Raw genomic sequence first — 20,600 nt, forward strand, 5'->3', positions numbered from 1 at the left:
TGACAAAGCAGTTCTTGTGCTGTTGCACCAAACCTTGTCAACTCTTTCCCCCTTCTGTTGATGTTGGGATAAAGATCGTTTTGATTCTATTAACCTCGGTTTTTGCACAGAGCTTGGGATTTAAATTGGCAAGCTTGGTTTTGATGCAGTGCATTGTCAGAGCATCTTATGGCCATAATGAGACAGTGATGAATGGGCCCTCATTACCCATTCCAGAGCATGTGCCTCCGGAGCTGGTACATGCAAAAAAGCAAAGCGCTCAGGGTAGCGGGGAAGGAGGTGAGGGTAAATAAACCTGGCCGAACAACAGCACACAAGGATCTGGAACACAGACAAAGGTGGGGATATCCATCAGCACTCAATAGCTCAGCCAAAACCAAAAGATCAAACGTAGAAGCTTAAAACAGTGCATCAACTTGTCTTCAAATGGTTTTGGGATGGGCTTGTGGTCCGGCGGGGCTCAGAGAGCCAGTGTGGTATAGTGGTTAAGAGCAGTGGAGTCATAATCTGGTGAACCAGGTTCGCGTCTCTGCTCCTCCACATGCAGCTGCTGGGTGACCTTGGGCCAGTCACACTTCTCTGAAGTCTCTCAGCCTCACTCACCTCACAGAGAGTTTGTTGTGGGGGAGGAAGGGAAAGGAGAATGTTAGCCGCTTTGAGACTCCTTCGGGTAGTGATAAAGCGGGATATCAAATCCAAACTCCTCCTCCTCCTCCTCCTCTTCTTCTTCTTCTTCTTCTTCTTCTTCTTCTTCTGATCACAGAGACCAGGAAAGCTTATCAAAAGTGGGTGAAACACAAACTGTTTCAAGGCAGCTTACACCAGGTAACTGGGTAAAGACTGAGAAGCCTTACATTACAATCCTAAGCATTTTAACTCTGAAGTAAGTCCCACTGAGTTCAATAGGATTTACTCTCTGATCAGTTTTGCAGTTCCTATTAATTAATTTATTATTATTATTTATTATTATTATTAATTTCCTGCCTTTTTCCCTGACAGGGACTCAGCTAAAATTTTATCTGTTGAAGGTGTTATAGATGATCCATTTTCTCACTCTCTTTTTACAACAATCCTCTGAGGTAGGTTAGGCTGAGAGGTTGCAAGTGGCTCAAGGTGACAGATGTATATGTGTACATGTCATCTACGTGTGCGGGAGATCAGACATGGGAGAAGCTTCCTGATGTCGAATAGAATGTCCCTATTTTCACCAGAGAAATGTTGAAGGGTATGGTCACCGTCCAACTCAAGAATTCTATGATTCTATAAGACAGAGGGGTGTGCAAAGGAGTTTAGAAACCAGCCTGTTGTACAAAGGTGAATGTTGCACTTATTGCTCCAGCCTCTGGGGGCTGGCAAATGTGCCACCCCCCAGATTGAAATGCAGCCTTCAAGCTGAAAAATGGTTGTCCACTTCTGCCATACACTGTGACTCTCACCATGCCTGTATTATTTAAATGGAGAGCCTTCCCCTCTCCTAAAGATTTAGCTGCATTTAGCTTAATGTGCAGTTTGTTGTCCATCCCCCCCAGGTTTTCCAAAAAATCTTTGCAACTTTTGTACAGTTTCTCCCCACCAGCCTATTAAGTGCACTGATAATAATAATAATAATAATAATAATAATAATAATAATAATAATAACTTATTATTTATACCCCGCCCATCTGGCTGGGTTTTCCCAGCCACTCTGGGCGGCTTCCAAAAGAATATTAAAATACTATGATACATCAAACATTAAAAGCTTCCCTAAACAGGGCTGCCTTCAGATGTTTTCTAAAAGTTTTGTAGTTGTTGTTCTCTCTGACATCTGGTGGGAGGGCATTCCACAGGGAGGGTGCCACTACCGAGAAGGCCCTCTGCCTGGTTCCCTGTAGCTTTGCTTCTCGCAATGAGGGAACCGCCAGAAGGCCCTCGGCGCTGGACCTCAGTGTCCGGGCAGAACGATGGAGGTGGAGACGCTCCTTCAGGTATACTGGACCGAGGCCGTTTAGGGCTTTAAAGGTCAGCACCAACACTTTGAATTGTGCTCGGAAACGTACTGGGAGGTTTGAATAACTGGATAACTGAGGTTTGAATAACTGGATTTAGCGCTAGTTAAGACTCTCACGAGAGACCTGCAGATGTTAAACTCATGTCCCATCTTCATTAATGGAAGAAAAACAAGGAAATCAACCACTAGTCCATGCCTTCCCTCTCTAAATGAAAACAATGCGACGACAGGCAGATGGAACATTCAGGATCCCCTCGCAATGCTTGGAATCCCCGGCTATTTCCAACTTTAAAAATGGTCAGATAAATCTAGCATTGGACTTGCTTTGTGTGCCAGACTGGAGCTTGTTGTCAGCTCAGATGAATGGCACTTTTTGGAAATGGCATAAAAAGAAGCAGCCGGAAAATGTGTGCGCCAAATCGCTGTAAAGGAAACGATTTAGGAAAATGGATGGATTCTTGCAATGAAGTCCCCACACCTTTGTCTCTGCTTCTCGATCTCGTAAGGCCAGAATGAGAGTGGTGAAATTAGCCCCCGCAATGGTCTGGGTGATGGATGAGCTGGAAGCACATCTGTAAATACACTAGTGATATTGTGGTGATCATGGAGAACATTAAAAAGAATGCTGCTAGATAAAGCCAATGGCCCATCTCGTTTAGCGTCCAGTTCCAACCAGATGCCTCTGGGAAACCCACAAGGAATATACATGCATAATAGTACCCTCCTCACTTGAGAATCCCAGCAGATGCTATTCAGAAGCACATTGTCTCTTATACTACACAGCCAAGATGGCTAGTGTCACGGTCTGGTTCATGGGTGATCGAAGTCCCGGCTGGGGACGTTGGGACTGGGGGCAAGATGGCGGGGTGGGAGCAGGAACGGGAGTCCAGAAGCCAGGAGTCAGGAAGCCAAGAGTCCGAGGGTCAGAGAACCAGGAGGCAAGAAGCCAAGGGTCCGAGGATCAAGAAACAAGGAGTCACAAAGTCAAGGGTCCGAGGATCAAGAAGCAAGGAGTCACGAAGTCAAGGGTCCGAGGATCAAGAAGCAAGGAGTCACGAAGTCAGGGGTCCGAGAAGCAAGAAGCAAGGAGTCACGAAGTCAGGGGTCCGAGGATCAAGAAGCAAGGAGTCACGAAGTCAGGGGTCCGAGGATCAAGAAGCAAGGAGTCACGAAGTCAGGGGTCCGAGAAGCAAGGAGTCAAGGAGCCAAACACAACAAGAAATGCTGACCTTATATCCCTTATATCTCTTGCCACCAGGTGCTGTGAGTTACCAACTGGCCTCACCTGTGTGGCCGCGCCTTGCCTCTTCAGAACAAACTTAGGAAGGGCCCCGGCCCTGCAAAGTCCTATTGGTCACAGGGCCTGGCTCCTGCATGCACACCTGACAGCTAGTAGCCACTGACAACCATTCATATTGGTGGCCATCACTGTACCTTGTGGTCAAGAATCCCATAGTTTGGCTAAGCGTGGTGTGAATTAGAACTTCCCTTTGCCTGCCCTGAATTTTCCAGCATTCAGGTTCATAACCCCCTGGTTTTGGGATCAGGAGAAAAATGTCTCTCTGTCCACTTCCTCTACACCACCATGTATAATATAGTGGACCTTTAGTCATACCAATCCTTTCATTGCCACAACGGGATTAGAATCATAGAACTGTAAAATTGGAAGGGTCCCAGGGATCATCTGCAATGCAGGAATCTCAGCTAAAGTATCCATGGCAGATGGGTTGTGAGGATAAAATGGGGAGCAGGGAGAACCATGGAGCTCCTTGGGTAAAATGCATGGGTTTATAAACATGATATATAGATTTCAGATCCTGACATGGATTGGTGGCTCGCCCTCCCCAGGGATGCCTGATCGCTTCCCCATTTGTCATGTGATGACATGCCCCAGCAAGACTTGGAAACGATTTCCCTGGAAATGCTGGGATGAAATGGAGTGGCTTGGATCCTGAAGCCCTCCCATGCTGTAAGACTTTAAAGTGGTACCTTGGAAGCTGAACACCTTGGCTCCTGAACAAACCGGCTCCTGAACGATCAAAACCCGGAAGTGATCAAAATGATCAAAAACCCGGAAACGATTTTCAGAAGCCGGACGTCCACCGCGGCTTTTGTGGCTTCCAACTGGCTGCAGGACGCTCCTGCAGTCAATCCGAAGCTGCACTTTGGTTTTCGAACAGTTCTGGGAGTCAAATGGACTCCCAGAATGCATTCTGTTCGAAAGCGAAGGTACGACTGTATTGAGGAAATAACCGTTAAAGATAATAAATGAAAAGGAATGTGTTGGATGCAATATAGATTTTCGTTGGAAATGTGTCTAAACTCTATAGCTCATTCTTCCCCAAACTGCTGCTCTCCAGCTGTTTTGGATTCCAGCTCCCTTCATCCCTGACCATTGGTCATGATGGCTGAAGTTGATGGAAGATAGAGGACAACAACATGAAAAAGGGCTGCCTTCGCTCAACTGACTAGTGGTTTGTCACCGATGAGTTTTCCTTCCTCTTAGGAATAAGGAGCAGTTTCTACCTGGCATCATGGCCTTTGAACCCCTTTAGATTCTGTCCCAGACCCTTCCTACAACACAACCCACCTGTTACGATGCTCAAATTTACCCAGCAATTACAAAAGCACAAAAAGAGAATTCAGGAGAAGGCTATTCTATCAGTTCTCCGTCAATTGATCTTCAAAGGGCCCTTTGAAGGTGGCTGACTCTGTGTGTGTGTGTGTGTGTTTTCTGGTTTTATGAAACTTTATTTCATGTTAATTTTTAATGTGCAAAGACTTCTTTAGCTTTCATCTCATGAAGCGGCACATGCCCAAATGAGAAAGGGTTGCTCTTTACATAAAGATTCTTTTTTTTCCTTTTAGAAAAAGTCATGAAATGAGTTGTCCTCAATCTTTAAGGCACTGCTAGGGTCCCCAAATTCAGGAACTCTGTCGAACAATCTCAGGTGCCTTATGTGGCAGCTAGAAAGGAAGGATGAGGAGTAAAAGGGCCAAAAAGGCGTTGGGATTGCAAATGTTTATTGAGGGGGGTGGGGAATCCATTTGCCCTATGCATGTTCTAACACAGTCCCTTCTTCAGAAAGTCTGGGAGAGTTAAGATTGCTAGAGAAAGAAGGTTCTTTGTTCAATCATATGTGGTGGTTTTGTAGTAAGGTTAAAGCTTGCTGGGAAATGATATATAATGAATTGAAAAAGATGTTTAAAATAACGTTTGTTAAAAATATATATTTAAAAAGCTTTCCTTTTGGGAATTATAGGGACAGAACTATAGAGCCAGTGTGGTGTAGTGGTTAAGAGCGGTAGACTCGTAATCTGGTGAACTGGGTTTGCTTCCCTGCTCCTCCACATGCAGCTGCTGGGTGACCTTGGGCCAGTCACACTTCTTTGAAGTCTCTCAGCCCCACTCACCTCACAGAGTGTTTGTTGTGGGGGAGGAAGGGAAAGGAGAATGTTAGCCACTTTGAGACTCCCTAGGGTAGTGATAAAGCAGGATATCAAATCCAAACTCTTCTTCTCTTCTTCAAACTGTATAGAAATTAATTCATGTATGCAACTACAGCAGCAAGAATGTTACTTGCCCAAAAATGGAAAGAAGAAGTCCCAGCAAAAGAAGAATGGATACAAAAACCTATGGAATATGCAGAAATGGTGAAACTTACTGGAAAAATAAGAAATCAAGATAACAAACTTTTTATAAAAGAAAGAAAATGGTTTATTGAATAGTTACAAATAAATTGTAAACGGATAAGAACATTGGCAGGATTATTGTAATAACCTGCAGTTTTATAAGAGTATATATTTAAAGTAGATGGATAAATGAGCAAATTAATTTGGATATGAAGAAAATATTAAAAATAAATTTAAGGAACTGCAGAAAGAGAGGGAAGGAAGTCAAGCTTTGAAATGTTAAAACGATTATAGAATTATTGAAATGTATAAAATTGAAAATCATAATAAAAATAATAAAAAAGGAAGGTTAAGATTCTTGCTGGCTTCCTCCTTGCTGCTGTTGAGCACTACCACTATGCGGCTGGAAGGTTGTACCGCAGCTGCCAGCTGAGCTGGGCTCAGAATTCTCAAGCAGCACCTCCTTCTATTGAGCCCAGGGGCGCACAACCTCCGTCAAAGGTCACATTTCTTCAGGGGCAATTCACTGTGAGCCACATACCAGCAGGACCCAGGTCAAAAAGGGGGCGGGTTTGGAGACAAAAGTGAGTGAGGCCACAGCCAAAGGTTGATAATAATAATAATAATAATAATAATAATAATAATAATAATAATAAATTTTATTTATATCCCGCCCTCCCCAGCCGAAGCCGGGCTCAGGGCGGCTAACAACAATAAAACAGTACAAAGGTACAACATAAACAACATTCTAAAATCATTCATTATAAAAATTAATTAATTCAAGCCACTAGCAACCATTGGGCCAGAGCTCTGCGAAGATTGCCGAGGGAGGGAGTCAGGCTGTGCCCTGGCCAAAGGCCTGGTGGAACAGCTCTGTCTTGCAGGCCCTGCGGAAGGATGTCAAGTCCCGCAGGGCCCTGGTCTCTTGTGACAGAGTGTTCCACCAGATCGGAGCCACAGCCGAAAAAGCCCTGGCTCTAGTTGAGGCCAGCCTAACTTCTCTGTGGCCTGGGACCTTCAAGATGTTTTTATTTGAAGACCGTAGGTTTCTCTGTGGGGCATACCAGGAGAGGCGGTCCCGTAGGTACGAGGGTCCTAGGCCATATAGGGCTTTAAAGGTTAAAACCAGCACCTTAAACCTGATCCTGTACTCCACCGGGAGCCAGTGCAGCTGGTATAGCACCGGGTGAATGTGATCTCGCAGCGAAGACCTCGTAAGGAGTCTCGCTGCAGCATTCTGCACCCGCTGGAGTTTCTGGGTCAGTCTCAAGGGCAGCCCCACGTAGAGCGAGTTACAATAATCCAGTCTGGAGGTGACCGTCGCGTGGATCACAGTGGCTAGGTCAGGGCGAGAGAGGTAAGGAGCCAACTGCTTAGCTTGGCGGAGATGGAAAAATGCCGCCTTTGTTATAGCTGCAATCTGTGCCTCCATGGAAAGGGAGGTGTCGAAGATTACACCCAAACTCTTAACGGACGGTGCTGGCACTAATTGCGCCCCCGCAAGAGATGGGAGTTGCTCCCCCAATCCCATATCGCCCCGTCCCAGCCACAGGACCTCTGTCTTCGAAGGATTTAGCTTCAACCGGCTCCCACGTAACCATCCAGCCACAGCTTCCAAACATCTGGTCAGTGTGTCTGGGGCCGAGTCAGGATGGCCATCCATCAACAGATAGAGTTGGGTGTTATCGGCATACTGATGACAACCCAGCCCAAAACTCCGAACAAGCTGGGCGAGGGGGCACATAAAGATGTTGAAAAGCATTGGGGAGAGTATCGCGCCCTGAGGTACTCCACACACCAAGGAGTGGCGCGATGACAATTCCCCCCCAAGCGCCACCCTCTGTCCCCGACCAGAGAGAAACGAGCGCAGCCATTGAAGGACTGTGCCCTGGATCCCCACGTCGGTAAGGCGGTGGTCCAAAAGTTCGTGATCGACCATGTCGAAAGCTGCTGATAGATCTAGAAGAATCAGCAGCCCTGACCCGCCTCGATCCAGCTGTCTACGAAGGTCATCTGTTAGGGCGACCAGAGCCGTCTCGGTCCCATGACCAGCGCGGAAGCCAGACTGGAATGGATCCAGAGCCAATGTTTCATCCAGAAACCCACCAAGCTGTTCAGCAACCGCTCTCTCAATCACCTTACCCAGGAACGGAAGATTCGAAACCGGGCGGTAATTGGATAGATCTAAAGGATCTAATGATGTTTTCTTTAAGAGCGGGCGCACCACTGCCTCCTTCAGTTCCCCTGGGAATGTCCCCGTGCCAAGGGACAAATTGATGATATTCCCCAGGAGGGCCCGCACCTCGTCTGGACACGCTCTAATCAGCCAAGACGGGCACGGGTCGAGAGGACAAGTGGTGGGCTTTCCAGCTCGGAGGAGTCTGTCCACATCGACTGGGGATATCTGGTCAAAGTGGTCCAATACTGGACCCGAGGACAGTCGAGGGGCCTCCAGTTCCTTTATTGTATCCAAATTGGCAGGGAGGTCATGGCGGAGCGACAAGACCTTCTCCGCAAAAAAGCTCGCAAATGCCTCACAGCCGTGTGTCAATTTGTTATTTAAATTTGGCTGTCCCTCAAGGGACGTTAAAGACCTGATTATGCTAAATAATTGCGCTGGGCGAGAGCTAGCGGATGCAATGGAGGCCGAGAAGTATGACTTCTTAGCAGCCTTCACCGCCATCTCGTAGGTTTTCATAAAAGCCCTATAAGATGTTCTTGAGGCTCCGTCACGGGCACCCCGCCATACTCGCTCTAGCCGTCTGAGGTCCCGCTTCATTTTCCGAAGCTCCTCGGTAAACCAGGGAGCCCGGTTTCTGCGGGGTCGCAGAGGGCGCTTATGTGCGATCTCATCGATGGCTGCCAGGAGCTGGGCATTCCAGCCCTCAACAAGCTCAGTCAATGAGTCGCCAGGGGGAGCAAGGTCCCGCAAGGCTTGGCGGAATCTCTCGGGGTCCATCAGCCTCTGCGGGCGAGCCCAAATTGGCTCGCCACCTAAGCAGGGTGGGGGTGGAAAGTCAATCCTGGCTTTCAGAGCGTAGTGATCAGACCATGGCACCTTCGTCGGAGGAGACATGATCACATCTATACCGACGCCAAAGATCAAATCCAGCGTGTGGCCTGCTTGATGTGTGGGGCCCGAAGACTGCCTCTCTCTTTTTTTCTTCACACCAGTCACCCCTCTTGCTTTCCCTCCTCCTTGCCTCATGTCTGCTGAGCTCATCACCTACTTTTCTCTTCATACAAAGGTGAAATGGCATCACAGTACAGTGGTACCTCGGGTTACAGACACTTCAGGTTACAGATGCTTCATGTTACAGACTCCACTAACCCAGTAATAGTACCTCGGGTTAAGGACTTTGCTTCAGGATGAGAACAGAAATTGTGCGGCGGTGGCGCGGTGGCAGTGGGAGGCCCCATTAGCTAAAGTGGTACCTCAGGTTAAGAACAGTTTCAGGTTAAGAACAGACCTCCGGAATGAATTAAGTTCTTAACCCGAGGTACCACTGTATATCAGTGGGGAACTTCATGGGCTATTTCTAAGGGCATGGTGGGCAAATCTGGCCCACGGGCCAGAGGTTTCCCTGCCACAGATGGACATACACTTGAGTTGCGTTGAGTGTCTTGCAGGCTCAGTGAGCTTGCAGGTGGTTAGAGAGTTTATATGTTGATCCTGACCAGGCTTCCTCAAACTCAGCCCTCCAGATATTTTTGGCCTACAACTCCCATGTTCCTTAGCTAGCAGGACCAGTGGTCAGGGATGATGGGAACTTTAGTCTCAATACATCTGGAGGACCAAGTTTGAGGAAGCTTGATCTTGACAAAGTCTTGAAACTAAGGTCTCTCTCTCTCTCTCTCTCTCTCTCTCTCTCTCTCTCTCTCTCTCTCTCACACACACACACACACACAAATAAGCAAATAAACCATCATCCCAGTAGCTTTCTCTGTGTCCCCAAAGCCCAGCTCCATCTTGCCTCCAGCAATTTTAGTGATTCATAGTTTACACATTGTCATGAAATCCTTTTTCTTCTGCCGCTTCTTGCGTCTTCTTCTTATCGGCCTGCTGCCTCTGTTAGAAGGGGAAGGTCACAGTTCAGGTAGCGCAGGCAAAGCAACCGCGGTGGATTTTCACTGTGATTCACTGATGGTTGTAAATATCAAAGAGCATTTCAGCAAAGGTGCCATGAGGGCAACCAAACCCATTTTCAAGAGAAACAGAACCTTTCCATCCATGCAGCTCGGTTAACACTTTCGTTCTCATCTTCAGTTCCAGTAACTTCTGCATTCGCAGGCAGCTGAGACAAAAAGGGAGACTGCTGTTTGGGGTTGCATTTTTAAGCAAACCAGCCCAATTCCCAGTCAAATACGACAATCGGGACACAGTTGACAACCACTCTGTGAACTTCTTCGAATTGTGCGGTTCAGTTCTGTTTGTCAAAAATGCCTATTTGCACATTTCGTGGGGGAAATGTGTACCAAATGCATATTTTAAGGCGGAAATGCACGTTTTAGGGAAAGTATGTGCAAGAGAGAGAGAGAGAGAGCACATATTTTAAAAGCATACAGTTTCATGGACATATGACAGCACACATGTGAAACTGACAAGGGTCACTTCCAGGCAAACTTTTTACTGAGCATTCAACCTCATTTGTTTGCAGGGAGGCTAGATGATGTTGCAATAAGCAAATGTTATTCCACAGTTTCAAGCGCATCAAAAGTCCATATTTTTGCGGGGGCAGAGGAGAGGGTTTGTTGCACAAGAGAACCAAATCCAGCTTAATTGCCCAACCTGAGTTTTCTGGTATGCAATTGAATCCAGCTAGAAAATAGCAACAGTCCTTTAGCACCCATGGAAGGCAAACCCTCCAACATTTCTTTGATGCAAATAGGGACGTCCTAACCCATAATGAAATTTTTACTATTTAAACCCCACACCTCTGGCCAGGTTGCCCCAGTGACTCTGGGACCTTTCCCAACATACATACTAAGATTCAGGTAGGTGACTGTGTTTGTCTGACACAGTCGAAATAAAAAATAATAAAAAAGTCCAGTAGCATTTTAGAGACCAACTAAATTTGTTCTGGGTATAAGCTTTCATGTGTATGTACACTTCTTCAGAGAAGTTTGCATGCACACAAAAGCTTATACCCAGAACAAACTTAGTTGGTCTCTAAGGTGCTACTGGAAATTTGTATTATTATTATTTTAAAAAAACACAATAAAACATTAAACATTGAAAAACTTCCCTATACAGGGCCGCCTTCTGATGGCTCGGATAACTCCATACCCTCCAGTATTTGTGTGATGAAAAAAGGGACGTCCTACCATACCCTACGGGACACGGGTGGCACTGTGGGTTAAACCACAGAACCTAGGGCTTGCCGATCAGAAGGTCAGCGGTTCGAATCCCCGTGAGTGAGTTCCCGTTGCTTGGTCCCATCTCCTGCCCACCTAGCAGTTCGAAAGCACGTCAAAGTGCAAGTAGATAAATAGGTAATGTTCTGGCGGGAAGGTAAATGGCATTTCCGTGCGCTGCTGTGGTTCTCCAGAAGCAGCTTAGTCATGCTGGCTACATGATCCGGAAGCTGTCTGTGGACAAAAGCTGGCTCCCTTGGCCTATAGAGCGAAATGAGCACCGCAACCCCAGAGTCATCCATGACTGGACCTAATGGTCAGGGGTCCCTTTACCATACCCTACAACATTTCTTCAGTGAAAATTGGGGCGCCCTAAGGAAATCAGATCAGATCAAATCAGATGGCTTCTCTAAATCAGGAATGTCCCTGGAAAATAGGGACACTTGGACGGTCTTGGAATGGAAACAGATGAGTCTGTACAACCCCAACAGGCAGTTCTGTGCCATCACTTCCACGTTGTCCAGCAGCCAACTGTGACATCACAGTTTCAAGGATGGAAAATGACCTTCTGCATCTCTTCAGGGGCCTCTTTTCCCATATAAAACTGCCTCCTTAAGACAGCCTGCTTCTTCAAACAGGGTCCTTTGCCCAGAACCTCTTATCACTCATGAGTTTCACTAGTCATGGTTTAACTAAGCATTGTATGCATTGAGCCAGGGCATGATCTTGAGTCTTAACCACCGACAGCCAGACATTCCCTGGTTTTTGTAAACCACTGGAGCCATTTCCCCATTAATCCCCCTCCACACAACCCCACACTCACCACAATTAAATCTCAAAAATTGCCATATACAGTGGTACCCCGCAAGACGAATGCCTCGCAAGACGGAAAACCCGCAAGACGAAAGGGTTTTCTGTTTTGGAGGCGCTTCGCAAGACGAATTTCCCTATGGGCTTGCTTCGCAAGACGAAAGCCCATAGGGAAATCTCCGGGGACCTGTTTTAAATTGCTGGCGGTCAGGAGCAAAGACTTTCGCCCACAGCCAGCCTTCAGAAGAGGTCCTGGACCTCTTCTGAAGGCCGGCGGGGGGCAAAAGTCTTTGCTCCCCCCCCCGCCTGCCTTCCCGGGACAGCGGAGACTTCTCTGCTGTCCCGGGCGATCTTAAAATGCTGGTGGGCGGGAGCGAAGCGTTCGCTGCCGACCCCCAGCATTTTAAAATCTCCCCGGGACAGCGGAGGCTTCGCTCCCGCCCGCCAGCATTTTAAAATCGCCCCGGGACAGCAGGGGCTTTTAAAATGCTGGCGGTCGGCAGCAAAGCCCTCCTGTCCCCGGAGCTTGCGGGGCGGGAGGTGGGAAGAAGGGCTTTTTTTCCCACCGCCAGCCTTCAGAACAGCCTTCTGAAGGCTGGCAGTGGGAAGAAAAGCCCTTGTTCCCCCCCCCCAGCCTTCAGAAGAGGTCGGGGGACAGACTGTCCCCGGACCTGGTCTGAAGGCGGTTTCCCTAGGAACACATTAATTGATTTTCAATGCATTCCTATGGGAAACCGTGCTTCGCAAGACGAAAAACTCGCGGAATGAATTAATTTCGTCTTGCGAGGCACCACTGTATATATATGCATATAATCAATAATAACAATAATAAGGCTGAATTTCAAAGTACATCATCTATTAAAACGGAAGTGAATAACACATTCCAGGCTATTAACTCCCAAACGGCATCTTAAAAAGTTTAAAGCAAATTGTTTCCAGCGGCTCAGTTTTGCTGATGGAACAACTTGATTTTTGTAACATTTTCAGATGAAGAGGAAAAGAAGAGCGTGGATTGTGACACTGTCTACGATGTAGCATATTGCAGAAAGCAAATTACTGTAAGGAGGCGTCGTACTGGTGCCTTCAGTTTTCTTGCTTTGCCTTTTCCCATCATCTGCCTTCCTGTTTCAGGGAAGATCCTACAGAGGAAGCCTCGCTATAAATAGAACCTAAGGCAAAGGGGAAATTAATTGAAACAAACAGCGCTGCAGCAGTCAGCCAATTAGCTGTAATATTGGGAGGAATGGCCAACCTGGGAGAGTGGATTACATTCTCCCCAGGACGGGGAAATGTGGTCCCCCAGAAATCGTTGGACTGAAACTCCATCATCCCTGGCCATTGCCTATGCTGCCTGGGGCTGATGGGTGATGGAGTCAAGGACGCCTGAAGGGATAGAGGTTTCCCATCAGTGTGTGTGTATGTGCTGTGTTGGACCACTTTCCATTTTCACGGAGTTCATCAACAGGATACCAAAATAAATGATCAACCACCACGAATTTCATAGATTGCGTCCAGTTTCCAAATCAATACACAGGCCAAATCTGCACCATGCATTTAAAGCAGGATGAGGCCACTTTGAACAGTCATGGATTTCCCCAGAGAATTCCAGGAACTGAGATTTCTTTTGCTTTTTTAAAATTAGCTTTCATTAAAGATTTTCTTGTATTACAAAACAGAAAAATAAGCGGAGAAAAGTACAATTGTGGGGAAAGAGAGGAGGGAGGGAGATGGTGTTTTGTTCTTTTGTTCTGTTGCATAGTACTGGTGTAGGGGTTTGTGTCAGCATTACTTGGATAGGTCTAGATTCAGGTAGGGAGCCGTGTTGGTCTGACACAGTCGAAACATATAAAAAATAAAAATAATAATAAATAAATAAATAAATAAATTGTCCAGTAGCACCTTAGAGATAGGTTTGCTTGTTTGTTTTTGACATTGGAAGAGGTTAGGGGATTCAGAACTTGGTTGATTGCACTCAGTTGGTTGTGGTGTAGCTTTTTTGTAGGGGGAGGTAGGTTGTTGGGTCAGGTAAGCCATATTGATTCATGTGCCGCTGGGAACTGTAATTTGCTAAAGATGCTGGGGGATTGTTCAGAGACCCACTATTTCCTCGACAGAGCTACAATTCTCAGACTTCCCTGGGAAGAGATATTGATTGTTAAACTGCTCTGGGAATTGTAGCTCTGTGGGGAGTGAACAGGGGTGTGTGTGTCTCCTAACAACTTTCAGCAACTTTAACAAACTAAGCTCCCACAATTCTTAGAGGAAAGCCACGACCGTTCCAATCCTTCCATCATTTTTTACTGTTAGGATCACAGCAGCGCGAGAGACACAGCCATGGCTCCCCATTGTGCCCTCATGAGATCTCACAGGATGGCATTCATCCCTTGGGGTCTCACAAGAGGAAATAGAGGTCGAGGCCTTTAAAATGCCTTGCCCATGAGGCTTGAGGGCCATTTCGCCCCATAAGATCTCTACCCCCACAGATAGCCTTCTGGGTCATGTGGCCTGCATGACTAAACCGCATCTGGCACAACAGAACACTGTGACAGAGCACACGGAAATACCGTTCACCTTCCTGCCTCAGTGGTACCTATTTATCTACTTGCACTGGTATGCCTTCGAAATGCTAGGCTGGCAGAAACTGAGACAGAGCAATGGGAGCTCACCCTGCCATGGGGATTCGAACTGCTGACCTTCTGATCAGCAAGCCCAAGAGGCTCAGTGGTTTAGACCACAGTGCCACCCACGTATGGAATCTTGTATTCTTTGGTGGAAATGGCACTAGGCATAATCAGTATATAAAAGGAGCTCCCTTAAGGGGTCTGAAGGGAGGATTGGCTAAAGCACTCCCTAAACTCAGGTTAGGACCTCTGCCTGACTAGAATATCTCCCCCTGGTTGCCCCGTGAGACCTCTGGCTTGCACCACACCAGGGCTCAATGCTGGGTGACTCCCATGGAGGTGAACTGGGTGCCAACTGAGTGCCAACCATCAACCAACTGAGTGCCATTCCATCAATAAGAGCTGAGCAGAATAAGGAACTGACCCTTTCCCTACTGCCATGCCAACCCCACTTACCCAGTGTAGTCAATAAAGATTTGCCCTGATTTTCACCCAACTCTGGCATCCTGTCTCAGTTATTTCACTGCTCTCACCGGTCACAGAATGTGCCTGCCTGGGCAATAAAACTCACCTGTCTGCTAATGCAACAGCCTTCATAAAATGTTGGCTACAGCCCATAGTTTTGAACTGCCCATGCCTTGCTAACGGAGAATATTGCTACATCTTGCAGCAGAAGGCAGAAGGTGGTGATGTGGTTGCTTATTTCTCCCACTGTCTAGGAAAGCCTTCCTCTGCCTCCTCCTCCTTGCTCAAAGTGGTGGGGGGTTGGGAGAGAAATGTAAGCCAAGCAGAAGGAAGGAAACAGACAAACTGAACTGACAGGTAAGCTGAGCAACAAGGGGGTTGTATCATATCTAACAGCAGTTCTGATGTGGACATGGCTCACAAAGGTTTGTCAAACAATAGGTTGCATTATTAAATTCTACACTGTTCTCTTTTCCTTCCTCTGTGTGAACTTACCAAGGGTTGTCCTAGCTGCCAGCCTCAAGGGAGGACATCTCTGAAACAGTTGCTGGAGAATTTGAGCCTTAACATGAAGGAGGAGGTGCACATTCTGTGCATCCATGCAGCAAAGCCAGCAGACACCGTGGGATAAGTCATGGCCGGTTCCCATGACTAATTGGCTATGCTCAGTTGTGCAAGAAAATAAAAAAAAGCCTCGCTCACACAAATGCAAACAGTCTACCTGTGTCAGATGTGATAGCAGAGTCCTTCTGTGAAGCGGGAAAGCTGCAATTTTGCAAGGGATAAAATTCTCAACTGTTTCCCGAAATGATAACAATCATAATAAATTTTCAACAACAGGGAGAATGCAGTGCATGGAACAAACCTCAAACATATTGTCAGAGCTGCTTCCAGATCCTAGCTCACAGAGGATCACGCTAGCCAGCGATCATTTAGTAAAAGTCTTTATTGAGTTACATTTTCCATTCTCAAGCTGCTGCGTGCAACTCTACGTCTAATGGCTAGATCGGCGAAGTCCCGTCTGAGTCTCCGCCCCTTGCGCACCAACTTAATACCCTAGCCCTGTTCCACCTTTTCCGCCTGACTGTTCTCCTCTGGGTCCCTCTGCCCCCCGGGGTCTCTTCCTTCCTGGATTCTTCTGACGCCGACCCCCCGGACTCTCCTGTCTCCTTGCGCCGGGCTTTAGGACCTGGCTCTCTTTCAGGGCTGCCTACTGCGTCACTTCCCTGTGCATTTGAACTTGGCGCGCGCGCCCAACTTTCCACTTTCCGTCTGACCGTTTCTTCGCTCCCCGATGGAGGTGTGGCCACTCCTGACTCATGCCCTCCCCCCTGTTGTGAGCTGCCAGCGCTTGATCCCTGGCTCTCTTCCTTTTCCCTGCTCTCTGGCGGTGACGCTGGTCCCGATTTCCAACTGCTCTCCTCTGAGTCCTCTCTGGCTCTATCTCCCTGGGGTGTCCCCCTAGGCTCCCCCCTTGCCCTGGCCACTGGTGCTCCTTTCTGTGAATCTTCTGATTCACTGGAAAGACTCGGAGATCTCGGGTCGTCGTCATCACTCATCTTTTCCTCTGCCTCCTCCCCCTCGCTCTCTGTTTCCTCCCTTGCCCTTGCCTCTGCTCCTGAACCCCTGACACATATATACATTCAGCACAAAGAGCATTGTACAACATAGACTCCCCCCTTGCCCTACAGAAGCAGAAGCAGTCATAACAGTGATTCTAGCAAAACTCATCTTTAGAAATGCAGTTTACTTGCATGTCAGAAGCTGCTTATACCAGGTCAGATTATACTTGTTCATTAAATCTAGCACTGACAACTCCAACTGGCTTTGACTCTCCAGGGTCTCAGACAGGTGATCCCACCCATCACATACTACCTTAAAAATAATTTAATAAAAATAAACCTCCACTGGAGATACCACAGATCAGGAGTACTGAGCCTTTTTTTTTAGTCCAAGGGATAACAAGCCTCATATAACCAGCATGCTTAAGTCTAAGTAATCCAAGAAGGAGTGGCATAGCGTGGGTTCTCAGCACCCGGGGCAAGGCACCATCAGTGGCGTAGCGTGGGTTCTCAGCACCCGGGGCAAGGCAAGTAATTTGCGCCCCCTAACCCGTGGATTTTAGCACTCGAGTCTCTTCCGCCCCCCCCAGATGTTGCGCCAGGTGCAGCAGGCCCCCCTGCACCCCCCACGCTACGCCACTGCTCCCACCACAAGTCTTCAGGATAGCCATCTGAAGGCTGGCGCGGGGAGAAGGTCTCTCCGCCCCACCGCCAGGCTTCGGAGCAGCCATCCGAAGGCTGGCGCGGTCAGAAGGTCTCTCCGCCCCACCGCCAGGCTTCGGAGGAGGTCCGAGGACAGTGGGGTTCCTGCTTCCTCGAGGAGGGCCGGCCAAACGCGCCCCCCAAATGTTGCGCCCGGTGCGGCCAGCACCCCTGGCACCCCCCACGCTACGCCACTGAATACCATAGAGTAAACTGTCCTGCCAGGCTTAGCTATGGCACTTCTCTTTACCTCAGGAGGAAATAGGCAATCAAGCCTTTGCTCTCCCCCCTGCCCCCTGTGCAGCTGTGAATTCAGTGTTGCTCCAGCTCAGCCACATGGATCTTACCAGCTTCTCTTGTGTTTCTATACGAATCGTTAAGGAACTTTTACCACATTGTAACTAAGCTACGTTTTACTGCCTGTGCAACTTTCCAGACTGATGTATGGGAAAACACATGAATCTGACCTTTGGAGAGTTTGTAAGTATCCTGCAACCTGCCAGCTTCTAGTTCGCCTCACTAAACTCTCAGATCTGGCCTTTGTTTTTCTAACTGTGTTAGCTTTATGATGTTAGCCGCCCTGAGCCCGGCTCCGGATGGGGAGGGTGGGGTACAAATAAATTCATTCATTCATTCATTCATTCATTCATTCATTCATTCATTCATTTATTATCTACCAATGAGTTGCAATAGAGCCACTTCCTTTGTTACCTTAATGGCCCAATAAGGGCTCAAGCATACAGTCTACTCCCCAAAAAAACTCATAACAATGTGTTAGTAAAAACAAAAAATAAAAATGCAGATAAAATGCATTATTTTAAGGAAAATTGCTTGCAAAAAAGAGCATGTCTATTGGTTGAAACTGTAGCCAAGAATAAGTTTATTAGGAGAGTTTGCTGACAAATTTTCAACAGGATTTTTAACAAAGAAAGAAGAAAATTGCAACTAGCTTCAAAACTAAATTCAAGATTTGGAAAATGAGGAACGGAGAGAACCCAAAACTGGCAAGTTTGTCCAACACAAATGACAGCATATGGGTTGTGGGTTTTTTATGCATATCTCTGTGCTTTGTCATGTAAGAAGCCAGCTAGCCCTACTAGGTAGATTGGCTGAAACATGCTTGCCAGGCACAGGAAATCTTTCAGCAATTCCCCTGAACCCAGTGAGATATAAAGCAACCTATGAGGGGTGCTGAGCACCAGCTCCCTGCCCCATGCGTCCTATCACCCTTTGTCTCTCTGCTCTGCCGGCATCAGTTTAATAAAGGCCTTTATTGCACAGGTGGCTAATTAAATGCTGGCTTATTAGAAAACATGTTTTGTTTGAGGTTTAACAGCTCTGTCAGGTGCAGCAGCTGCAGAGGCACTGAATATAAATGGGGCTGAATAGCATCCTGCAGTAGCAGCAGGAGGAGGAAGCGATTTCTTAAAGGCACAGCAGTCAGGGCATTATTGCGATTTTTCCCAGACAAAAGGCTGGGTTTATATTCAGAACTGGTAAGAGTCACATCAGGGCTAGCCAATGCAGTGGTGTAGCGTGTCCATGGCCCTGAGTGCAAATTTCTGAGGGGGCGCAACTGGCACCCCCATGGCCAGGGTCCCCACCCTGGCCACAGTGATCCATGCAATGGTCACCTCCAGGCTTGACTACTGTAATTCGCTCTATGCGGGGCTGCCCTTGAAGCTGTCCCAGAAACTCCAGCGGGTGCAGAATGCTGCAGCGAGGCTCCTCACGGGGTCTCTGCCATGGGAGCATATTCACCCAGTGCTTTTCCAGCTGCACTGGCTCCCGGTGGAGTACAGGGTCAGATTTAAGGTGCTGGTTTTGACCTTTAAAGCCCTTCATGGCCTAGGACCCTCATACCTACAGGACCGCCTCTCCCGGTATGCCCCATGGAGAGCCTCAAGGTCCATAAATAGCAACACCCTAGTGGTCCCGGGCCCTAAGGAAGTTAGATTAGCTTCAACCAGAGCCAGGGCCTTTTCAACACTGGCCCCGGCCTGGTGGAACGCTCTGCCTCATTGAAGGGAGAGGGGAATGGTTAATCATTAATATTATCTACACATAGTAAATTCCTGCACTCTGCTATTGTGGTTAAACAGCTCAAGACTGCAGTTGCTTGCAGAATCTAAATCAGACAGGTCAAGAGGTCGTTTCCTGCCTAGCCAGCTAACAGAAACTGCTGTTAACTGAAAACCGACCAGCAAGCTGTTTCCTGCCTTGCTTCTGCTTTAGTAATGCAAGATAAGAAAAGACACGAAGGGAATGCTTAGCTAGCAAAGAGACACGTGTACGAAGGAGGTGGGAGGGGGTGCTTAGCCAGCAGAAAGGCACACATACAGGGGTAAGAGGAGGGAGTGCTTAGCTAGCAGTGCTTAGCCTGCAATATAGATATGCCCTAAAAGGGAATAAGTTGAAAACTTGCCAGCTGATTGGGGAAGTTTTGGGGGGAGGTCTGGGAGGAGGGTGAATGCTTTCAGGTATAAGAATGCTTGCTGAACATAGTAAAGGTACAGCCAGATTTCAGAAACTATATTCTGCTGGTTGTCTCTGTGCACAGATTCGTAATAAACTCTTTTCTCCAAAGAAGAAACTTTCATGGAACTTTTTTTGTTCTTTCTTCGGTCCTGGGGACGCGGGCAAACAATTCCCTGGCAAGTATAAGGCATAAGCCTACATCATGAGACCAGGACCCTGCAGGATCTGATTTCTTTCCGCAGGGCCTGTAAGACAGAGTTGTTCCACCTGGCCTTTGGCTTGGAGTCAATTTGATTCCCTCCCCCTCTTTCTTTTTCCTTTCTCCTCCTGTGATGAGGCTGCATTTTAATATTTTAATGTTTCAGTATTTTAATGTTGTATTTTAATCTTGTTTTTAAGTTGTATTCATTTAACTTGTTTTTATTATTGCTTGTTAGCCACCCTGAGCCCGGCCTTGGCTGGGGAGGGCGGGGTATAAATAAAAATTATTATTATTATTATCAAGACCAGAATCTCTGTATTCTCAAGCGCAATGCAAAAGGCACTTTTTCCTGTTGCTTACATCAGGCCAAGGGCATTCCTACACCAAAATATGATTTTGTAGCTAAGTTTTGTGGATGGCTTACCATTATCAAACAAACCAGGCCATTATCAGCCTTTTGTTTCTTCCGTGACCTACCCCTAGGAAGCTAGGAGTCAACTGCTATGACGGGCATCCCCAAACTCGCCCCTCCAGCTGTTTTGGGACTACAATTCCCATCATGCCTGACCACTGGTCCTGTTAGCTATGGATGATGAGAGTTGTAGTCCCCAAACAGCTGGAGGGCTGAGTTTGGGGGTGCCTGTTCTAGGGGCTGAGGTCCCTTCACCCCCTATAAAATATTTGAGGGAGCCAGCTCCCCTAGTTAATGGGCATTGCCATTCAAATGGTGTGTGCCATGTCATATGATAGATTATGCGTAGTGGGGCTTACCTGGGCACCCCTGC

Source organism: Podarcis vaucheri (genome assembly GCF_965113315.1).
Source record: "Podarcis vaucheri genome assembly, chromosome: 14".
Classification (NCBI taxonomy): domain Eukaryota; kingdom Metazoa; phylum Chordata; class Lepidosauria; order Squamata; family Lacertidae; genus Podarcis; species Podarcis vaucheri.